Source organism: Saccostrea cucullata, unplaced genomic scaffold (assembly GCF_032062105.1).
Source record: "Saccostrea cucullata isolate Sc308-1 unplaced genomic scaffold, CSIRO_AGI_Scuc_v1 ctg6478, whole genome shotgun sequence".
In the NCBI taxonomy this organism is placed as follows: domain Eukaryota; kingdom Metazoa; phylum Mollusca; class Bivalvia; order Ostreida; family Ostreidae; genus Saccostrea; species Saccostrea cuccullata.
The window spans coordinates 1-8,438 of NW_026933375.1; the positions used below are offsets into that span (position 1 = coordinate 1).

The 8,438-nt window shown below is 33.6% G+C and overlaps 1 long non-coding RNA gene across 1 annotated transcript; it reads left to right on the forward strand.

Moving 5' to 3' along the window:
* The first annotated feature begins 2,969 nt into the window (after positions 1-2,969).
* Positions 2,970-7,913, forward strand: LOC134238132 (uncharacterized). Its single transcript, XR_009985940.1, has 3 exons — positions 2,970-3,763; positions 4,947-5,135; positions 7,568-7,913. It is a non-coding gene; the product is annotated as an uncharacterized LOC134238132 (long non-coding RNA).
* The last annotated feature ends 525 nt before the right edge of the window (positions 7,914-8,438 follow it).

The window sequence follows — 8,438 nt, forward strand, 5'->3', positions numbered from 1 at the left end:
TTAAAAAAACCCGGGGGGATATGGTATTTAGGTTTTCTCAAACAGACAATTATAGACAAACCCCCAACTGCCCAATCCGCAGGCATGTGGTTTTTACAATAACGGGTGTAGGGTAGTACACCGTGACATAAGCCTCTGTCACAGTGACCCCCCACTTATTGACAACAATATTAAACGTAAAGAATAACAGATTCAGAAGAACCTGAATTTTACCCACAACCAGAGGAGCTAGACTGTTTAACTCGGTTAGAATATGATATGGATATTGAGTGAGTTATACCCCGGCATCTCTTGTTAGTAGCAAGAATTGGTCCTTTACAATTCAAAACTGGAAAAATTTCTTCATTTGGTTAAAAATCTGAATATTTGTGAAAGTATAAACTTGTAACATTTACAACTAGATTTATGAGTGTTATACAAGTACATATTATACATGCTGTACCCAGACAACAAATTATTATTTTCAGTTTTTTGCATCATATTTATTTTTCATTTTGCTTCTTTTATTTTTTAAAAAAGATACAAAGGATGACCTAGAAAAAAAAACATTTAATTTTATTAAGCGATATTGTATTTTTTTTCATATTTCAAAGACCCCCCCCCCTCCCGACAGGTTTAACATGTTCATACTAGTTTATTTTTAGAATTTTTTTTTTCAACTGAAATTGAATAATGTATCCATGTGTTGGTGAATGAGTTATTTAATGTTTCAGTTGTTTATAAAGTTTGAACCCTCAATCAACATTAAAACATTTATTAGTTAAGAAAAGCTTTATGTACAACATATTCATAATCAACCACAGTGTGTTTTGTACTGATTTATATTTGTTTCAAATAAAAATGTTGAAAACTTATAAACACGTTTAAGTATTTATTTATTTTATGAAATAAACACGTTGAAGTGTTTAAAAATTGACCTATAAACATGTTTAAGTGATTATTATCTGTTGCATCGAATAAACATGTTTAAGCGTTTAAGTGTTTAGGTTGAACACGTTTATTTATTAAACATGAAATGTTTAAATTTTAACACACTCACGGTGTTTATTTAGTAAACTCTAAGTGTTTATTAAGTGTTTAATTAAGGTCTTCCGTTTCCAACGGAAGACCTTCTACTGATTCTGAAGATTAAAGGGTTTTTATCATGCATCATGATTTTTTGATATAACAAAGTTTATATGCTATTAAAATCTTCCATCAAAATTTTTTGTTAGAAAATTAATATTTTGGGTGTTTCAGCGATTCAAAGTTTAAATTTCTCAATATGCATATTTTGATCGCCGATTTTGCGCGCCATTGCTCTGACGTCATAGGTGTCAGTCCTGGTCAAGCGAAGTACTTATTGTGATTAAAAAACGGTTCAATGGCTTCGTCCATAAACCCCACTAGAAATTAAATAATTGATAATTGGTTAATTGATAGATAATTAGATATAATTTGTGGCGTTTGGATGAAAAATAAGCACAGGAAAGGTTTTAGGACGTTTTTTAGCTGCCAGGGACTTGGTCGGTACGAGGATATGTCTCCATTCAGCGCATTCGTTTATTTACGATCACAATTTTTTCTGTATTATATAAAATATCTATTTAATGGAAATATACTTTTCAAGAAAAAAAAATAATTTGTAAACATGCATTTTAAAAGTCCGGCACGCACATCATGCACTTAGAATTGTGAAGTGCGTAATGGCGCACGGCGCCATTGAAGATCGAAGTGTCCTTGCTGAAATGATATTCATTGCTGGACTAGATAGAAGATACACAAGATCTGTTTGTGTATAATTTATTAATATAACGAAGAAAGAAACCGAAAAACCACCATTTTTATAATTATTTAAGAATTCAAACGTTAATAATTCGATCTATTCAATCGAAGCCAGGAGTTGTCAAAGGCTTCGTCTTCAATGCCCTCTCCTTTTTCACGGTATGTTTTTGTTTTTTCTATTTTAGTCAGCCCAATACATATAAGATTAAGCGTCCATAGCCAAAGTAATATTGTCAATATCAAATTTTTTTCCAACCTAGTGGTGTATTTTTTTTATTTCATGCAAAAATCTATCCGGTAGATGTTTTCTTACGATACGCTTTACGAGGTCTAATTGCTCATTGACACCTATGACGTTTCAGTACCACGTGACCCCTATCTAATTAGCGGAGATTTTCAATCTGAGGAGCCTACATTACGGATGTAAAATGGCTTAAATACGACAGTTTAAAACATTATTTCATAATTAAACGATAATTATATGTTTCAAGAATATTAGGGTCTTCCACTTCCTTCGGAAGACCCTACTGTTATTCTATTGTTTCTTATTATTCTTTTTTTTTTCCCGCTCGACTTTTGACAGGCGATTTCTCAAAGACCTTTGGACTGATCGTTATGAAACTTTCAGGATAGATAGCTTGTAGTTAAACCTATTTAAACCTGTTTTCAGTTTTTTTATGCATGCCTTTATTTGTGAGTTATTGCCCTTTAATTGAAAATTTTTGATGTCTCGTTTCCACTGAAAATCTCAAAAATGACATAAGATATTTACACGAAAGTTGGAGAACTTGTAGCCAATACATTGTAGATGTGCACAACGATAAAATTATATAGCTGATTTCTTAAAGTTTGGAAGCTATAAAACGGCAAATTTTAGTAATTTTTTTTCTTTGAATTTTTGCTACTTTTTGTGTAATAACTTTTAAACCGAGAATAATTTGGTAAGAAATATATAACAAAAGTTGTGGGTAATTACGAGAGCTTTCATATTTGATTAACGAAAAGGGGCTGGCCCCTATAATTAGGGGTTAATAGCTCATACACGCTTTTTTCTGATAGCTAAAAATATTGGTATATTATGAAAAAGTTTGACTGAAATAATTTCGAACTTATAAAATCTTGTCATTTGATATAAAAAGAAATAAACTTCCAGCTATATTTAATTGTATTTTTTATAAAACAAGTACATGTATGTGAGAAACCTTTCAGGAACAAGTTGTCTACTATATCCAGCCAAGCCTTTACTGCATACATGTGCACATTTTTAGTTGATGCATCTAAAAGATATAGTTTTGATTCGGTGTTTATTTGTTTTCTTTTTATTCAAATAATTTTAAAATGTGATGATGTACACAACAATAATTAGTACCTAGTTTAGAGGATTTTTTCGCGCTTGTTTGTAAACAACGCGCGGCATTGTGGGAAATAGGAAGGTACTAAAGACGCGATGTACTAAACACTGATTTGACCTGATTCAAATTTGTCTGTAAATGTTCCAAACAATTGAATTTTTGTATAGCATATGCCTCGAAGTCATAAAGTCTGTACATAAGTAATTTAAAATACTCAATATTACCATTTAATTAAAAATTAAAACGTCAGGTAAATATCAGGTCTCTAGTATATCCCGTTTTTAGTGTGCCCCTTCGAGTCGACGTCGGACACATGTTTGCCATGGTTTACAAACTGAAAATAGAATGATTTGTGAAGTTGAACATTTTCTCACAAAGAATCCGTTTGTAGACATGTACACTCATTTAATCTGCAGCTACGAAGTACTTTGTCACTTCTCTGGAACATTATTCTAAGCAGAATTATCCCGATTCATATATTCTAAGAATCTTGTGTGAATTGTTTACGAGGAAATTCTGACTGTCACATTAACAAGGATGAACACTCTTGACTCTGCTCCGGATTCCCCAGTGATAATTGTATCGAGTGATGAAAGAGCTGACGGCGACATTTTAATGTATGATTGGCTTGGACCATTGGAATGAAGGTTAGAATATTTTTATTACTTAAAATTTACACTACTGATTACATGACAGTGACATACATTGATGTTATTAGAAATACACAGACACACCGATATATTATCTGTTTTACAGTTCAGACGCTCTCTGTTTACCTTGTAAATCCCCACAGCTTTATATTTTTTTTTTTCAATTTGAGGATGTAATTTCAACAGTCAGGACTACTATCTATCATAGTGATCATACTCTATAATTCAAACTGCACTTAATGTTACAGAATATATTCAACTAATTATATATTGACAGTGTGACTGTAAGGGTGAGGGCAGATACTTATTTAGTTTTAATTTAGATTGTGCTTGTCAAGCCGCATTTGACATTTGGTGCATCCATGCTCAGTGTTCACACTGAGAGTTTATTCAAATGTTTAATTCGAATGAATTCACTGCTCGTTACATTACTTCCCATTAGCTTCATGTGAACATGAGTAAGGATAGCTAATTCAAATTAAATAGAAATGAATTTTGAATGTAGCTTAAACATTTTAAAGAAGCTAAGCACTGTGGGTCCAAAGTATACTGCGGAAAAATTGTGTGGAGCAATGTGCAAGTCACAATCTTCTTTTGCCAAGGTCTTATCATAAGAGCTCGCATTATGGGCAGGGATTTGTGCTGCTGTCTGGACTCGCTATAAATAGATGTTCTCAAAAAGTCTAAATTATTTAATATCATACTTTACTGACAAAAAAAGACAAATATTGCTCAGTTAAAACTGTGCAAAAGAAATTTGTTTAAAAAAATGTAATAATAGAAAGTTTGCTTTTTTGTTTGATAAGACTGCTGTAATGGTTTAAAGCCATATATGGCGTAACTAATCAAAAAAATATATTTTTGAAAAATACAAAATTAAGTAAAGAACTATTGTTAATACATTCAAATTAAAGCTTTTCATACAATTCACACGGAGAACACCTGTCTCATTTAAAAATACAATTTTAAGTGTGTTATTTAAATCTTTTGTAATACGGAGAAAATAGAAATTGTGATATCTTTATAACGCAATTGCTTAGATTTTGTAATTTGTTCTATCTTTATACAAATAATTATACAAATAATAAGTTCTTATAATTTTAGTCTAATAATTTTCATTGCACATACGCCATATATGGCTTTAATGTTTGTTTATTTGCCTTAATCATACATTTTTCAGTCATTTCATGGTGCCACCACTTGGGATGGTATTAGCTGCAAATATAGACTTGTACTTAGCACTTATTGCCTTTAAGAAGTATGAGATCCATTTTGTGCTAACACCTACCGTGACACAGAATCTTGGTTTATGCAGTCTCATAGGAGTAACCTGTCTAAAGCATTTAGCAATGGAATTGGAACCTGCGACGTAAGGTTCAGCTTCTTATTGATACTTTGATTTATAATATTTATTTGAGAATTTCACTCATTAATTCACATACTTAGAGATGTTGATATATACTGTTGAATAGCATCAATTTAGACCTTTACTTAGCTAAGTAAACATGTACTGTGAGGTTTTTAAGGTCTCATTCATTTTATATGCCAGATGCATGTTAAGGAACATTACTGCATAAATGTTTTTGTCTTAAATTTGAAGCTCTTTACTAATATAGAGATATGTTACCATATAGTGTTAAACGTCTTCAAATTAGGGTAGACCTTTACTTTAAACTCAGCAATGTGAGTGTGTTGTGTGAACTTGTGTTAGCGAGACAGTGTGTTGTATGGATTTGTGTTAGCAAGGCAGTGTGTTTTGTAAACTTAATTGTGTTAGCCTGACAGTGGGTTGTGTGAATACTTGTTAGCTTGATGATGTGTTGCGTAAACTCGTGTAAGCGAGACAGCGTGTTGTGTGAAATTGTGTATAAAGTGTAAGTGTGACAGTGTGTTGTGTAAACTCGTGTTAGCTAGACAGAGTGTTGATTGAACTCGTATTAGCGAGACTTCGTGTTGTGTAAACTCGTGTTAGTGAGACTGCGTGTTGTGTAAACTCATGTTAGCGAGACAGCGTGTTGTGTGAACTCTTATTAACGAGACAGCATGTTGTGTGAAATCGTGTTAGCGTGACAGTGTGTTGTGTGAACTTGTGTTATCCTGAAAATTTGTGGTGTGAACTGGTGTTAGAGAGACAGTGTGTTGTGTGAACTCGTGTTAGCGAGATTGCATATTGTGTGAACTCGTGTTAGCGAGACTGCTTTTTGTGTAAACTTGTGTTAGAGAGACAGCGTGTTGTGTGAACTCGTGTTAGCGATATTGCATGTATTTTGAATTAGTGTTAGAGTGACAGTGTGTTGTGTAAACTCGTGTTAGCCTGACAGTGTGTTGTGTGAAATGGTATTTGGATGAGAGTGTGTTGTGTGAAATGGTATTAGGATGACAGTGTGTTATCGCAACAGCTTTTGGTGCGAACTTGTGTTAGTGAATAGTGAGACAGCCTGTTTTGTGAATTCGTGTTAGTGTGACAGTGTGTTGTGTGAACTCGTGTTAGCCTGACAGTGTGTTGTGTGAAATGGTATTAGGATGACAGTGTGTTGTGTGAAAATGGTATTAGGATGACAGTGTGTTATCGCAACAGCGAACTTGTGTTAGTGAATAGTGAGACAGCCTGTTTTGTGACTTTGTGTTAGCGTGACAGTGTATTGTGTAAACTTGTGTTAGCGTGACAGTGTATTGTGTAAACTCATGTTAGTGAGATTGCGTGTTGTGTAAACTCATGTTAGCATGACAGTGTGTTGTGTGAATTCATCTAAACGTGACAGTGTGTTGTGTGAACTTGTGTTAGCTAGACTGTGTGTTGTATGAACTCGTATTAGCGAGACTGCGTGTTGTGTAAACTTGTGTTAGCGAGACTACGTGTTGTGTGAACTTGTGTTAGCGAGACAGCGTGTTTGTGAATTCGTGTTTGCATGATAGTGTGTTGTGTGAACTCGTGTTAGCCTGATATTTTGTTGTGTGAAATTGTATTAGCGTGACAGTGTGTTGTGTGTTAGTGTGACAGCGTGTGGAGAAAACTTGTGTTTGTGCGAAAGTGTTTTTTAGTGTTGTGATGGCGAGCTGTTTTATAGCCTAATGATGTCTTTGGTGTCGGTAAGATGGCACGTTTTAATGAAAGTGCTATTGAGCTTTAGCAAGTGGCCATCTGGACACGCCTTATTATTATAATTGATCAGTTCTCAGATATACAGTGAATTACCGGTATTATTGTCACCATGAAATCAGCATTTACAGTTGCAATTACCTAGTTAGTAATCATAAAATATTGGTTTGCCAGTTATTAAAATTATGGTGTTCCAATGATGTGGAGTTGCAGTGTGTTAGCATGTTAATTTCAACAGACTGCCACTCCAATGCAGCTTTAAACAACACGCTGCTGTGTTAACACAAAACAAAATATCATGCAAACACAACTCTAAACAATCTGTTGAGTGTTAGCTTCACTGCATGTTGGATTCAGTGTGCTGGCATATTATCACTGACGTACATTCTAGCACATTGTCACCTCGTGCTAGTACAAATGTATGTTGTCATAAATACTCTAGCACATTATCCTAGACCCGCTAGTGCATTATTACTTTGCACTTGTATGTTGTCTTATTAGGGGATAGCATAAATGACTGCCTTAATTGGTGTAAACTTCTTTTAATTGATGAAAGAGTACATTAAAATTTACAAATTATACACAGAAAATGTGACAATATCTTATCTCTCAATTTTATAATCTAATTTATAATCTCATGAATTGCATGTTTTATTGGTAAAAGAATTATAAATTAAAAAATTTCAATTTCTTTTGGATAGGTGTGACTCATCTGAATACTGAATTTTGATACCAAGCATGACCATGATTTGCCAGAAGATCATCTGTTTGGATGTGACATGGAATAAACAGCATAGTGAAAATAAGTCAAGTTTTGGTTTGTGACGACAACTTTTAAACACATTGTGTATCATTTTTAAATTTTGATTTGACAACATAAATCCACAAATATGAACATATCAATTGCTCTCAGTTTTTCAAGTGAAATAGTTTTTGTAACAGAAATACATGTACCAGTAATTACATTGGAATAAATGTTATTTTTAAATATAATAATATTTTGTTTGTGTTGCATGTTGACCTCTTTATTAAGGTCTTCCCTTTCAAAGTTTATACTTACTTATTCTAATGATTAAGATAGATCCTCTGTCTTCAGCAGGAATATAAGATCTTGTAATACATGTATGTGTATTTTTAGCTCTTCTGAGCCAAAGGCTCAAAGAGCTAATGCTATGGCCATTTGTGCGGTGTGCGTCGTGCGGTGTGCGTTTACTTTTTAGAATATGAGCCATAACTCAAGAACCCCTTGGCCAATCAGTGTCAAATTTGTCACAGGGTATCCTTGGCCCAAGGGCTACCATTTATACTAAATTAAGGGTTGGGACCCTGAATCAAGGGGAGATAATCAGGAAAACAAAACAAAAAGCACTGGTTGCTAAAAAATCTTCTTCTCCAGAACCACCAGGCAGATTTTCACCAAACTTACATACAAGGATCAGGATATGTTGAAGATTAAAAATTGTTCAAGGCATGACCCTGGGGCAAAGGGCCTGGTCTCAAGGTCACTTTAAAGTTGACCTAAATTTACAATTAATAAAAATGTTCATATTTTGCTTACTATAAGGACTAGGA